The sequence below is a fragment of the Carassius carassius genome, chromosome 22, assembly GCF_963082965.1.
Source record: "Carassius carassius chromosome 22, fCarCar2.1, whole genome shotgun sequence".
Classification (NCBI taxonomy): domain Eukaryota; kingdom Metazoa; phylum Chordata; class Actinopteri; order Cypriniformes; family Cyprinidae; genus Carassius; species Carassius carassius.
Window position 1 is genome coordinate 22,225,045 of NC_081776.1, and position 13,397 is coordinate 22,238,441.

At 49.3% G+C, this 13,397-nt stretch overlaps 16 non-coding genes across 16 annotated transcripts; 8 read left to right on the forward strand and 8 right to left on the reverse strand.

Annotated features, from left to right (window-relative positions):
• Positions 1 to 216: 216 nt before the first annotated feature.
• On the reverse strand, positions 217 to 299 carry trnal-cag (transfer RNA leucine (anticodon CAG)). The gene has a single exon. It is a non-coding gene; the product is annotated as a tRNA-Leu (tRNA).
• A 96-nt stretch (positions 300 to 395) lies between these two features.
• Positions 396 to 469, forward strand: trnav-cac (transfer RNA valine (anticodon CAC)). The gene has a single exon. It is a non-coding gene; the product is annotated as a tRNA-Val (tRNA).
• A 1,205-nt stretch (positions 470 to 1,674) lies between these two features.
• Positions 1,675 to 1,757, reverse strand: trnal-cag (transfer RNA leucine (anticodon CAG)). Its single transcript has one exon. It is a non-coding gene; the product is annotated as a tRNA-Leu (tRNA).
• Positions 1,758 to 1,853: 96 nt separating this feature from the next.
• Positions 1,854 to 1,927, forward strand: trnam-cau (transfer RNA methionine (anticodon CAU)). Its single transcript has one exon. It is a non-coding gene; the product is annotated as a tRNA-Met (tRNA).
• A 1,919-nt stretch (positions 1,928 to 3,846) lies between these two features.
• Positions 3,847 to 3,928, reverse strand: trnal-cag (transfer RNA leucine (anticodon CAG)). The gene has a single exon. It is a non-coding gene; the product is annotated as a tRNA-Leu (tRNA).
• Positions 3,929 to 4,024: 96 nt separating this feature from the next.
• On the forward strand, positions 4,025 to 4,098 carry trnam-cau (transfer RNA methionine (anticodon CAU)). Its single transcript has one exon. It is a non-coding gene; the product is annotated as a tRNA-Met (tRNA).
• A 1,205-nt stretch (positions 4,099 to 5,303) lies between these two features.
• On the reverse strand, positions 5,304 to 5,386 carry trnal-uag (transfer RNA leucine (anticodon UAG)). Its single transcript has one exon. It is a non-coding gene; the product is annotated as a tRNA-Leu (tRNA).
• Positions 5,387 to 5,482: 96 nt separating this feature from the next.
• Positions 5,483 to 5,556, forward strand: trnam-cau (transfer RNA methionine (anticodon CAU)). The gene has a single exon. It is a non-coding gene; the product is annotated as a tRNA-Met (tRNA).
• Positions 5,557 to 6,761: 1,205 nt separating this feature from the next.
• trnal-cag (transfer RNA leucine (anticodon CAG)) lies at positions 6,762 to 6,843 on the reverse strand. The gene has a single exon. It is a non-coding gene; the product is annotated as a tRNA-Leu (tRNA).
• Positions 6,844 to 6,939: 96 nt separating this feature from the next.
• On the forward strand, positions 6,940 to 7,013 carry trnam-cau (transfer RNA methionine (anticodon CAU)). Its single transcript has one exon. It is a non-coding gene; the product is annotated as a tRNA-Met (tRNA).
• A 1,919-nt stretch (positions 7,014 to 8,932) lies between these two features.
• On the reverse strand, positions 8,933 to 9,014 carry trnal-cag (transfer RNA leucine (anticodon CAG)). Its single transcript has one exon. It is a non-coding gene; the product is annotated as a tRNA-Leu (tRNA).
• A 96-nt stretch (positions 9,015 to 9,110) lies between these two features.
• On the forward strand, positions 9,111 to 9,184 carry trnam-cau (transfer RNA methionine (anticodon CAU)). The gene has a single exon. It is a non-coding gene; the product is annotated as a tRNA-Met (tRNA).
• Positions 9,185 to 10,389: 1,205 nt separating this feature from the next.
• On the reverse strand, positions 10,390 to 10,472 carry trnal-uag (transfer RNA leucine (anticodon UAG)). The gene has a single exon. It is a non-coding gene; the product is annotated as a tRNA-Leu (tRNA).
• Positions 10,473 to 10,568: 96 nt separating this feature from the next.
• Positions 10,569 to 10,642, forward strand: trnam-cau (transfer RNA methionine (anticodon CAU)). Its single transcript has one exon. It is a non-coding gene; the product is annotated as a tRNA-Met (tRNA).
• A 1,205-nt stretch (positions 10,643 to 11,847) lies between these two features.
• Positions 11,848 to 11,929, reverse strand: trnal-cag (transfer RNA leucine (anticodon CAG)). Its single transcript has one exon. It is a non-coding gene; the product is annotated as a tRNA-Leu (tRNA).
• A 96-nt stretch (positions 11,930 to 12,025) lies between these two features.
• On the forward strand, positions 12,026 to 12,099 carry trnam-cau (transfer RNA methionine (anticodon CAU)). The gene has a single exon. It is a non-coding gene; the product is annotated as a tRNA-Met (tRNA).
• Positions 12,100 to 13,397: the final 1,298 nt, after the last annotated feature.

The window sequence follows — 13,397 nt, forward strand, 5'->3', positions numbered from 1 at the left end:
GGACTGTTCCCAGCTGCTGGATCGGCTTGCCTATCTCAATTCAATCAGCGGAGGCTTTAACCATTTTCAAAAAGAGTCTAAAAACTCATCCTTGTCTTCAACGCCTGCCCAATGAATACTAGCATTTGCCAAATGCTGTGTTTTGTCAAAGTTAACGCCCTGCTGGCTCAACGTAGCAGAAGACTGAAGTCTCTGTCTGCAGCCAAAGGATAGATCTGTCAGAAGTGGGATTCGAACCCACGCCTCCAGGGGAGACTGCGACCTGAACGCAGCGCCTTAGACCGCTCGGCCATCCTGACACACTTGGTTGGCTAGGGATGGCCTGTTGGAGCCACACCTGAATGCACGGATCTAGAAGCTACTTATTCTCTGTTTGGGCGCCCTTTAGCCCACAAGCCTCGTTGGCGCAGTTAGGCAGCGCGTCAGTCTCACAATCTGAAGGTCGTGAGTTCGAGCCTCACACGGGGCAGAGTGGTGCTTTTTTCTGATCACTGAGAGCGCTTAGACCAGGGGTATCAAACTAAATTCCTTTAGGGCCCGAGCCCTGTAGAGTGTTCTTCCAACCCTTCTCAAACACACAAGGCATGTAGTTTTCAAATGAGCCTGAAGGCCATGATTAGTTGGATCAGGTGTGTTCAATCAGGCTTGAATCTAAACTCTGCAGGTCTCCGGCCTTCCAGGGACTGAGTTTGACACCCGTGGCTTAGAAAGAAAGAGTGAGGTTCTCTGTCCCCTTCCGTGTGGGTTTCCCTGTGTCTCCTGGGGTCAAAAGGCCACAGCTCCTCTTCAGGGAAGGTGAAATGATGTTTTGTGGAAAACTGTGAGGTTCCAGGTAAATTCCCTGAATCTCATCCAGCGACATTGCGTGTAGACCCGTGCCATCCTTTTGTACACAATGAAGTGAAAATACTGCATTCATGCTGGCTAACACTGAATGAAGGCAGTAATAGCATCCCTCTCATATTCATGTAACACATGGCCACATCCTCCTGAGGTTTTGTGAAGTTTCAATGGCCATATTGCTGCACTGGCCCGGTCCTGCAGATTTGCCTTATACAAAGTTCGGAAGATTAGACCCTTCCGATCAGAGCAGGCCACACAACTCCTTGTCCAAGCTCTTTGTTTTCTCCAGACTGGGCTACTGTTATGCTCCCTTGGCGGGTCTTCCGGCACGTACTATCAAGCCTCTGCAACTGATCCAGGATGCAGCAGCGAGAGTGGTCTTAAACGAGCCAAAGAAAGCCCACGTCACACCTTTCTTCATAATTTTGCACTGGCTACCAATAGCTGTTCGCATCAGATTCAAGATACTGATGTTTGCCTAAAAGATAACCACTGGCTCTGCAGCAATATACCTAAAGTCGCTGGTTCAGACCTATGCTTGCGTTCTGCAAGTGAACGACGCCTCGTGGTGCCATCCCAAAGAGGCACAAAATCACTCTCAAGGACCTTTTCCTGGACTGTTCCCAGCTGGTGGATCGGCTTGCCTATCTCAATTCAATCAGCGGAGGCTTTAACCATTTTCAAAAAGTGTCTAAAATCTCATCCTTGTCTTCAACGGCTGCCCAATGAATACTAGCATTTGCCAAAATGCTGTGTTTTGTCAAAGTTAACATCCTGCTGGCTCAACGTAGCAGAAGACTGAAGTCTCTGTCTGCAGCCAAAGAATAGATCTGTCAGAAGTGGGATTCGAACCCACGCCTCCAGGGGAGACTGCGACCTGACCACAGCGCCTTAGACCGCTCGGCCATCCTGACACCCTTGATTGGCTAGGGATGGCCTGTTGGAGCCACACCTGAATGCAAGGATCTAGAAGCTACTTATTCTCTGTTTGGGCGCCCTTTATCCCACAAGCCTCGTTGGCGCAGTTAGGCAGCGCGTCAGTCTCATAATCTGAAGGTCGTGAGTTCGAGCCTCACACGGGGCAGAGTGGTGCTTTTTTTCTGATCACTGAGAGCGCTTAGACCAGGGGTATCAAACTAAATTCCTTTAGGGCCCGAGCCCTGTAGAGTGTTGTTCCAACCCTTCTCAAACACACAAGGCATGTAGTTTTCAAATGAGCCTGAAGGCCATGATTAGTTGGATCAGGTGTGTTCAATCAGGCTTGAATCTAAACTCTGCAGGTCTCCGGCCTTCCAGGGACTGAGTTTGACACCCGTGGATTAGAAAGAAAGAGTGAGGTTCTCTGTCCCCTTCCGTGTGGGTTTCCCTGTGTCTCCTGGGGGCAAAAGGCCACAGCTCCTCTTCAGGGCAGGTGAAATGATGTTTTGTGGAAAACTGTGAGGTTCCAGGTAAATTCCCTGAATCTCATCCAGCGACATTGCGTGTAGACCCGTGCCATCCTTTTATATACAATGAAGTGAAAATTCTGCATTCATGCTGACTAACACTGAATGAAGGCAGTAATAGCATCCCTCTCATATTCATGTAACACATGGCCACATCCTCCTGAGGTTTTGTGAAGTTTCAAAGGCCATATTGCTGCACTGGCCCGGTCCTGCAGATTTGCCTTATACAAAGTTCGGAAGATTAGACCCTTCCGATCAGAGCAGCCACACAACTCCTTGTCCAAGCTCTTTGTTTTCTCCAGACTGGGCTACTGTTATGCTCCCTTGGCGGGTCTTCCGGCACGTGCTATCAAGCCTCTGCAACTGATCCAGGATGAAGCAGCGAGAGTGGTATTAAGTGAGCCAAAGAAAGCCCACGTCACACCTCTCTTCATAATTTTGCACTGGCTACCAATAGCTGTTCGCATCAGATTCAAGATACTGATGTTTGCCTACAAGATAACCACTGGCTCTGCAGCAATATACCTAAAGTCGCTGGTTCAGACCTATGCTTGCTTTCTGCAAGGGACTGAGTTTGACACCCGTGGCTAAGAAAGAAAGAGTGAGGTTCTCTGTCCCCTTCCGTGTGGGTTTCACTGTGTCTCCTGGGGGCAAAATGCCACAGCTCCTCTTCAGGGCAGGTGAAATGAGGTTTTGTGGAAAACTGTGAGGTTCCAGGTAAATTCCCTGAATCTCATCCAGCGACATTGCGTGTAGACCCGTGCCATCCTTTCATATACAATGAAGTGAAAATTCCGCATTCATGCTGGCTAACACTGCATGAAGGCAGTAATAGAATCCCTCTCATATTCATGTAACACATGGCCACGTCGTCCTGAGGTTTTGTGAAGTTTCAAAGGCCATATTGCTGCACTGGCCCGGTCCTGCAGATTTGCCTTATACAACGTTCGGGAGATTAGACCCTTCCGATCAGAGCAGGCCACACAACTCCTTGTCCAAGCTCTTTGTTTTCTCCAGACTGGGCTACTGTTATGCTCCCTTGGCGGGTCTTCCGGCACGTACTATCAAGCCTCTGCAACTGATCCAGGATGCAGCAGCGAGAGTGGTCTTCAACGAGCCAAAGAAAGCCCACGTCACACCTCTCTTCATAATTTTGCACTGGCTACCAATAGCTGTTCGCATCAGATTCAAGATACTGATGTTTGCCTACAAGATAACCACTGGCTCTGCAGCAATATACCTATAGTCGCTGGTTCAGACCTATGCTTGCGTTCTGCAAGTGAACGACGCCTCGTGGTGCCATCCCAAAGAGGCACAAAATCACTCTCAAGGACCTTTTCCTGGACTGTTCCCAGCTGGTGGATCGGCTTGCCTATCTCAATTCAATCAGCGGAGGCTTTAACCATTTTCAAAAAGTGTCTAAAAACACATCCTTGTCTTCAACTTCTGCCCAATGAATACTAGCATTTGCCAAATGCTGTGTTTTGTCAAAGTTAACGCCCTGCTGGCTCAACGTAGCAGAAGACTGAAGTCTCTGTCTGCAGCCAAAGGATAGATCTGTCAGAAGTGGGATTCGAACCCACGCCTCCAGGGAGACTGCGACCTGAACACAGCGCCTTAGACCGCTCGGCCATCCTGACACACTTGGTTGGCTAGGGATGGCCTGTTGGAGCCACACCTGAATGCACGGATCTAGAAGCTACTTATTCTCTGTTTGGGCGCCCTTTAGCCCACAAGCCTCGTTGGCGCAGTTAGGCAGCGCGTCAGTCTCATAATCTGAAGGTCGTGAGTTCGAGCCTCACACGGGGCAGAGTGGTGCTTTTTTCTGATCACTGAGAGCGCTTAGACCAGGGGTATCAAACTAAATTCCTTTAGGGCCCGAGCCCTGTAGAGTGTTCTTCCAACCCTTCTCAAACACACAAGGCATGTAGTTTTCAAATGAGCCTGAAGGCCATGATTAGCTGGATGAGGTGTGTTCAATCAGGCTTGAATCTAAACTCTGCAGGTATCCGGCCTTCCAGGGACTGAGTTTGACACCCGTGGCTTAGAAAGAAAGAGTGAGTTTCTCTGTCCCCTTCCGTGTGGGTTTCCCTGTGTCTCCTGGGGGCAAAAGGCCACAGCTCCTCTTCAGGGCAGGTGAAATGATGTTTTGTGGAAAACTGTGAGGTTCCAGGTAAATTCCCTGAATCTCATCCAGCGACATTGCGTGTAGACCCGTGCCATCCTTTCATATACAATGAAGTGAAAATTCTGCATTCATGCTGGCTAACACTGCATGAAGGCAGTAATAGAATCCCTCTCATATTCATGTAACACTTGGCCACGTCGTCCTGAGGTTTTGTGAAGTTTCAAAGGCCATATTGCTGCACTGGCCCGGTCCTGCAGATTTGCCTTATACAACGTTCAGGAGATTAGACCCTTCCGATCAGAGCAGGCCACACAACTCCTTGTCCAAGCTCTTTGTTTTCTCCAGACTGGGCTACTGTTTTGCTCCCTTGGCGGGTCTTCCGGCACGTACTATCAAGCCTCTGCAACTGATCCAGGATGCAGCAGCGAGAGTGGTCTTAAACGAGCCAAAGAAAGACCACGTCACACCTTTCTTGATAATTTTGCACTGGCTACCAATAGCTGTTCGCATCAGATTCAAGATACTGATGTTTGCCTAAAAGATAACCACTGGCTCTGCAGCAATATACCTAAAGTCGCTGGTTCAGACCTATGCTTGCGTTCTGCAAGTGAACGACGCCTCGTGGTGCCATCCCAAAGAGGCACAAAATCACTCTCAAGGACCTTTTCCTGGACTGTTCCCAGCTGGTGGATCGGCTTGCCTATCTCAATTCAATCAGCGGAGGCTTTAACCATTTTCAAAAAGTGTCTAAAATCTCATCCTTGTCTTCAACGGCTGCCCAATGAATACTAGCATTTGCCAAAATGCTGTGTTTTGTCAAAGTTAACATCCTGCTGGCTCAACGTAGCAGAAGACTGAAGTCTCTGTCTGCAGCCAAAGGATAGATCTGTCAGAAGTGGGATTCGAACCCACGCCTCCAGGGGAGACTGCGACCTAACCACAGCGCCTTAGACCGCTCGGCCATCCTGACACCCTTGATTGGCTAGGGATGGCCTGTTGGAGCCACACCTGAATGCAAGGATCTAGAAGCTACTTATTCTCTGTTTGGGCGCCCTTTATCCCACAAGCCTCGTTGGCGCAGTTAGGCAGCGCGTCAGTCTCATAATCTGAAGGTCGTGAGTTCGAGCCTCACACGGGGCAGAGTGGTGCTTTTTTTCTGATCACTGAGAGCGCTTAGACCAGGGGTATCAAACTAAATTCCTTTAGGGCCCGAGCCCTGTAGAGTGTTGTTCCAACCCTTCTCAAACACACAAGGCATGTAGTTTTCAAATGAGCCTGAAGGCCATGATTAGTTGGATCAGGTGTGTTCAATCAGGCTTGAATCTAAACTCTGCAGGTCTCCGGCCTTCCAGGGACTGAGTTTGACACCCGTGGCTAAGAAAGAAAGAGTGAGGTTCTCTGTCCCCTTCCGTGTGGGTTTCCCTGTGTCTCCTGGGGGCAAAATGCCACAGCTCCTCTTCAGGGCAGGTGAAATGAGGTTTTGTGGAAAACTGTGAGGTTCCAGGTAAATTCCCTGAATCTCATCCAGCGACATTGCGTGTAGACCCGTGCCATCCTTTCATATACAATGAAGTGAAAATTCCGCATTCATGCTGGCTAACACTGCATGAAGGCAGTAATAGAATCCCTCTCATATTCATGTAACACATGGCCACGTCGTCCTGAGGTTTTGTGAAGTTTCAAAGGCCATATTGCTGCACTGGCCCGGTCCTGCAGATTTGCCTTATACAACGTTCGGGAGATTAGACCCTTCCGATCAGAGCAGGCCACACAACTCCTTGTCCAAGCTCTTTGTTTTCTCCAGACTGGGCTACTGTTATGCTCCCTTGGCGGGTCTTCCGGCACGTACTATCAAGCCTCTGCAACTGATCCAGGATGCAGCAGCGAGAGTGGTCTTCAACGAGCCAAAGAAAGCCCACGTCACACCTCTCTTCATAATTTTGCACTGGCTACCAATAGCTGTTCGCATCAGATTCAAGATACTGATGTTTGCCTACAAGATAACCACTGGCTCTGCAGCAATATACCCAAAGTCGCTGGTTCAGACCTATGCTTGCGTTCTGCAAGTGAACGACGCCTCGTGGTGCCATCCCAAAGAGGCACAAAATCACTCTCAAGGACCTTTTCCTGGACTGTTCCCAGCTGCTGGATCGGCTTGCCTATCTCAATTCAATCAGCGGAGGCTTTAACCATTTTCAAAAAGAGTCTAAAAACTCATCCTTGTCTTCAACGCCTGCCCAATGAATACTAGCATTTGCCAAATGCTGTGTTTTGTCAAAGTTAACGCCCTGCTGGCTCAACGTAGCAGAAGACTGAAGTCTCTGTCTGCAGCCAAAGGATAGATCTGTCAGAAGTAGGATTCGAACCCACGCCTCCAGGGAGACTGCGACCTGAACACAGCGCCTTAGACCGCTCGGCCATCCTGACACACTTGGTTGGCTAGGGATGGCCTGTTGGAGCCACACCTGAATGCACGGATCTAGAATCTACTTATTCTCTGTTTGGGCGCCCTTTAGCCCACAAGCCTCGTTGGCGCAGTTAGGCAGCGCGTCAGTCTCATAATCTGAAGGTCGTGAGTTCGAGCCTCACACGGGGCAGAGTGGTGCTTTTTTCTGATCACTGAGAGCGCTTAGACCAGGGGTATCAAACTAAATTCCTTTAGGGCCCGAGCCCTGTAGAGTGTTCTTCCAACCCTTCTCAAACACACAAGGCATGTAGTTTTCAAATGAGCCTGAAGGCCATGATTAGCTGGATCAGGTGTGTTCAATCAGGCTTGAATCTAAACTCTGCAGGTATCCGGCCTTCCAGGGACTGAGTTTGACACCCGTGGCTTAGAAAGAAAGAGTGAGTTTCTCTGTCCCCTTCCGTGTGGGTTTCCCTGTGTCTCCTGGGGGCAAAAGGCCACAGCTCCTCTTCAGGGCAGGTGAAATGATGTTTTGTGGAAAACTGTGAGGTTCCAGGTAAATTCCCTGAATCTCATCCAGCGACATTGCGTGTAGACCCGTGCCATCCTTTCATATACAATGAAGTGAAAATTCTGCATTCATGCTGGCTAACACTGCATGAAGGCAGTAATAGAATCCCTCTCATATTCATGTAACACTTGGCCACGTCGTCCTGAGGTTTTGTGAAGTTTCAAAGGCCATATTGCTGCACTGGCCCGGTCCTGCAGATTTGCCTTATACAACGTTCGGGAGATTAGACCCTTCCGATCAGAGCAGGCCACACAACTCCTTGTCCAAGCTCTTTGTTTTCTCCAGACTGGGCTACTGTTATGCTCCCTTGGCGGGTCTTCCGGCACGTGCTATCAAGCCTCTGCAACTGATCCAGGATGAAGCAGCGAGAGTGGTATTAAGTGAGCCAAAGAAAGCCCACGTCACACCTCTCTTCATAATTTTGCACTGGCTACCAATAGCTGTTCGCATCAGATTCAAGATACTGATGTTTGCCTACAAGATAACCACTGGCTCTGCAGCAATATACCTAAAGTCGCTGGTTCAGACCTATGCTTGCTTTCTGCAAGGGACTGAGTTTGACACCCGTGGCTAAGAAAGAAAGAGTGAGGTTCTCTGTCCCCTTCCGTGTGGGTTTCCCTGTGTCTCCTGGGGGCAAAATGCCACAGCTCCTCTTCAGGGCAGGTGAAATGAGGTTTTGTGGAAAACTGTGAGGTTCCAGGTAAATTCCCTGAATCTCATCCAGCGACATTGCGTGTAGACCCGTGCCATCCTTTCATATACAATGAAGTGAAAATTCCGCATTCATGCTGGCTAACACTGCATGAAGGCAGTAATAGAATCCCTCTCATATTCATGTAACACATGGCCACGTCGTCCTGAGGTTTTGTGAAGTTTCAAAGGCCATATTGCTGCACTGGCCCGGTCCTGCAGATTTGCCTTATACAACGTTCGGGAGATTAGACCCTTCCGATCAGAGCAGGCCACACAACTCCTTGTCCAAGCTCTTTGTTTTCTCCAGACTGGGCTACTGTTATGCTCCCTTGGCGGGTCTTCCGGCACGTACTATCAAGCCTCTGCAACTGATCCAGGATGCAGCAGCGAGAGTGGTCTTCAACGAGCCAAAGAAAGCCCACGTCACACCTCTCTTCATAATTTTGCACTGGCTACCAATAGCTGTTCGCATCAGATTCAAGATACTGATGTTTGCCTACAAGATAACCACTGGCTCTGCAGAAATATACCTATAGTCGCTGGTTCAGACCTATGCTTGCGTTCTGCAAGTGAACGACGCCTCGTGGTGCCATCCCAAAGAGGCACAAAATCACTCTCAAGGACCTTTTCCTGGACTGTTCCCAGCTGGTGGATCGGCTTGCCTATCTCAATTCAATCAGCGGAGGCTTTAACCATTTTCAAAAAGTGTCTAAAAACACATCCTTGTCTTCAACTTCTGCCCAATGAATACTAGCATTTGCCAAATGCTGTGTTTTGTCAAAGTTAACGCCCTGCTGGCTCAACGTAGCAGAAGACTGAAGTCTCTGTCTGCAGCCAAAGGATAGATCTGTCAGAAGTGGGATTCGAACCCACGCCTCCAGGGAGACTGCGACCTGAACACAGCGCCTTAGACCGCTCGGCCATCCTGACACACTTGGTTGGCTAGGGATGGCCTGTTGGAGCCACACCTGAATGCACGGATCTAGAAGCTACTTATTCTCTGTTTGGGCGCCCTTTAGCCCACAAGCCTCGTTGGCGCAGTTAGGCAGCGCGTCAGTCTCATAATCTGAAGGTCGTGAGTTCGAGCCTCACACGGGGCAGAGTGGTGCTTTTTTCTGATCACTGAGAGCGCTTAGACCAGGGGTATCAAACTAAATTCCTTTAGGGCCCGAGCCCTGTAGAGTGTTCTTCCAACCCTTCTCAAACACACAAGGCATGTAGTTTTCAAATGAGCCTGAAGGCCATGATTAGCTGGATGAGGTGTGTTCAATCAGGCTTGAATCTAAACTCTGCAGGTATCCGGCCTTCCAGGGACTGAGTTTGACACCCGTGGCTTAGAAAGAAAGAGTGAGTTTCTCTGTCCCCTTCCGTGTGGGTTTCCCTGTGTCTCCTGGGGGCAAAAGGCCACAGCTCCTCTTCAGGGCAGGTGAAATGATGTTTTGTGGAAAACTGTGAGGTTCCAGGTAAATTCCCTGAATCTCATCCAGCGACATTGCGTGTAGACCCGTGCCATCCTTTCATATACAATGAAGTGAAAATTCTGCATTCATGCTGGCTAACACTGCATGAAGGCAGTAATAGAATCCCTCTCATATTCATGTAACACTTGGCCACGTCGTCCTGAGGTTTTGTGAAGTTTCAAAGGCCATATTGCTGCACTGGCCCGGTCCTGCAGATTTGCCTTATACAACGTTCAGGAGATTAGACCCTTCCGATCAGAGCAGGCCACACAACTCCTTGTCCAAGCTCTTTGTTTTCTCCAGACTGGGCTACTGTTTTGCTCCCTTGGCGGGTCTTCCGGCACGTACTATCAAGCCTCTGCAACTGATCCAGGATGCAGCAGCGAGAGTGGTCTTAAACGAGCCAAAGAAAGACCACGTCACACCTTTCTTGATAATTTTGCACTGGCTACCAATAGCTGTTCGCATCAGATTCAAGATACTGATGTTTGCCTAAAAGATAACCACTGGCTCTGCAGCAATATACCTAAAGTCGCTGGTTCAGACCTATGCTTGCGTTCTGCAAGTGAACGACGCCTCGTGGTGCCATCCCAAAGAGGCACAAAATCACTCTCAAGGACCTTTTCCTGGACTGTTCCCAGCTGGTGGATCGGCTTGCCTATCTCAATTCAATCAGCGGAGGCTTTAACCATTTTCAAAAAGTGTCTAAAATCTCATCCTTGTCTTCAACGGCTGCCCAATGAATACTAGCATTTGCCAAAATGCTGTGTTTTGTCAAAGTTAACATCCTGCTGGCTCAACGTAGCAGAAGACTGAAGTCTCTGTCTGCAGCCAAAGGATAGATCTGTCAGAAGTGGGATTCGAACCCACGCCTCCAGGGGAGACTGCGACCTAACCACAGCGCCTTAGACCGCTCGGCCATCCTGACACCCTTGATTGGCTAGGGATGGCCTGTTGGAGCCACACCTGAATGCAAGGATCTAGAAGCTACTTATTCTCTGTTTGGGCGCCCTTTATCCCACAAGCCTCGTTGGCGCAGTTAGGCAGCGCGTCAGTCTCATAATCTGAAGGTCGTGAGTTCGAGCCTCACACGGGGCAGAGTGGTGCTTTTTTTCTGATCACTGAGAGCGCTTAGACCAGGGGTATCAAACTAAATTCCTTTAGGGCCCGAGCCCTGTAGAGTGTTGTTCCAACCCTTCTCAAACACACAAGGCATGTAGTTTTCAAATGAGCCTGAAGGCCATGATTAGTTGGATCAGGTGTGTTCAATCAGGCTTGAATCTAAACTCTGCAGGTCTCCGGCCTTCCAGGGACTGAGTTTGACACCCGTGGCTAAGAAAGAAAGAGTGAGGTTCTCTGTCCCCTTCCGTGTGGGTTTCCCTGTGTCTCCTGGGGGCAAAATGCCACAGCTCCTCTTCAGGGCAGGTGAAATGAGGTTTTGTGGAAAACTGTGAGGTTCCAGGTAAATTCCCTGAATCTCATCCAGCGACATTGCGTGTAGACCCGTGCCATCCTTTCATATACAATGAAGTGAAAATTCCGCATTCATGCTGGCTAACACTGCATGAAGGCAGTAATAGAATCCCTCTCATATTCATGTAACACATGGCCACGTCGTCCTGAGGTTTTGTGAAGTTTCAAAGGCCATATTGCTGCACTGGCCCGGTCCTGCAGATTTGCCTTATACAACGTTCGGGAGATTAGACCCTTCCGATCAGAGCAGGCCACACAACTCCTTGTCCAAGCTCTTTGTTTTCTCCAGACTGGGCTACTGTTATGCTCCCTTGGCGGGTCTTCCGGCACGTACTATCAAGCCTCTGCAACTGATCCAGGATGCAGCAGCGAGAGTGGTCTTCAACGAGCCAAAGAAAGCCCACGTCACACCTCTCTTCATAATTTTGCACTGGCTACCAATAGCTGTTCGCATCAGATTCAAGATACTGATGTTTGCCTACAAGATAACCACTGGCTCTGCAGCAATATACCCAAAGTCGCTGGTTCAGACCTATGCTTGCGTTCTGCAAGTGAACGACGCCTCGTGGTGCCATCCCAAAGAGGCACAAAATCACTCTCAAGGACCTTTTCCTGGACTGTTCCCAGCTGCTGGATCGGCTTGCCTATCTCAATTCAATCAGCGGAGGCTTTAACCATTTTCAAAAAGAGTCTAAAAACTCATCCTTGTCTTCAACGCCTGCCCAATGAATACTAGCATTTGCCAAATGCTGTGTTTTGTCAAAGTTAACGCCCTGCTGGCTCAACGTAGCAGAAGACTGAAGTCTCTGTCTGCAGCCAAAGGATAGATCTGTCAGAAGTAGGATTCGAACCCACGCCTCCAGGGAGACTGCGACCTGAACACAGCGCCTTAGACCGCTCGGCCATCCTGACACACTTGGTTGGCTAGGGATGGCCTGTTGGAGCCACACCTGAATGCACGGATCTAGAATCTACTTATTCTCTGTTTGGGCGCCCTTTAGCCCACAAGCCTCGTTGGCGCAGTTAGGCAGCGCGTCAGTCTCATAATCTGAAGGTCGTGAGTTCGAGCCTCACACGGGGCAGAGTGGTGCTTTTTTCTGATCACTGAGAGCGCTTAGACCAGGGGTATCAAACTAAATTCCTTTAGGGCCCGAGCCCTGTAGAGTGTTCTTCCAACCCTTCTCAAACACACAAGGCATGTAGTTTTCAAATGAGCCTGAAGGCCATGATTAGCTGGATCAGGTGTGTTCAATCAGGCTTGAATCTAAACTCTGCAGGTATCCGGCCTTCCAGGGACTGAGTTTGACACCCGTGGCTTAGAAAGAAAGAGTGAGTTTCTCTGTCCCCTTCCGTGTGGGTTTCCCTGTGTCTCCTGGGGGCAAAAGGCCACAGCTCCTCTTCAGGGCAGGTGAAATGATGTTTTGTGGAAAACTGTGAGGTTCCAGGTAAATTCCCTGAATCTCATCCAGCGACATTGCGTGTAGACCCGTGCCATCCTTTCATATACAATGAAGTGAAAATTCTGCATTCATGCTGGCTAACACTGCATGAAGGCAGTAATAGAATCCCTCTCATATTCATGTAACACTTGGCCACGTCGTCCTGAGGTTTTGTGAAGTTTCAAAGGCCATATTGCTGCACTGGCCCGGTCCTGCAGATTTGCCTTATACAACGTTCGGGAGATTAGACCCTTCCGATCAGAGCAGGCCACACAACTCCTTGTCCAAGCTCTTTGTTTTCTCCAGACTGGGCTACTGTTATGCTCCCTTGGCGGGTCTTCCGGCACGTGCTATCAAGCCTCTGCAACTGATCCAGGATGAAGCAGCGAGAGTGGTATTAAGTGAGCCAAAGAAAGCCCACGTCACACCTCTCTTCATAATTTTGCACTGGCTACCAATAGCTGTTCGCATCAGATTCAAGATACTGATGTTTGCCTACAAGATAACCACTGGCTCTGCAGCAATATACCTAAAGTCGCTGGTTCAGACCTATGCTTGCTTTCTGCAAGGGACTGAGTTTGACACCCGTGGCTAAGAAAGAAAGAGTGAGGTTCTCTGTCCCCTTCCGTGTGGGTTTCCCTGTGTCTCCTGGGGGCAAAATGCCACAGCTCCTCTTCAGGGCAGGTGAAATGAGGTTTTGTGGAAAACTGTGAGGTTCCAGGTAAATTCCCTGAATCTCATCCAGCGACATTGCGTGTAGACCCGTGCCATCCTTTCATATACAATGAAGTGAAAATTCCGCATTCATGCTGGCTAACACTGCATGAAGGCAGTAATAGAATCCCTCTCATATTCATGTAACACATGGCCACGTCGTCCTGAGGTTTTGTGAAGTTTCAAAGGCCATATTGCTGCACTGGCCCGGTCCTGCAGATTTGCCT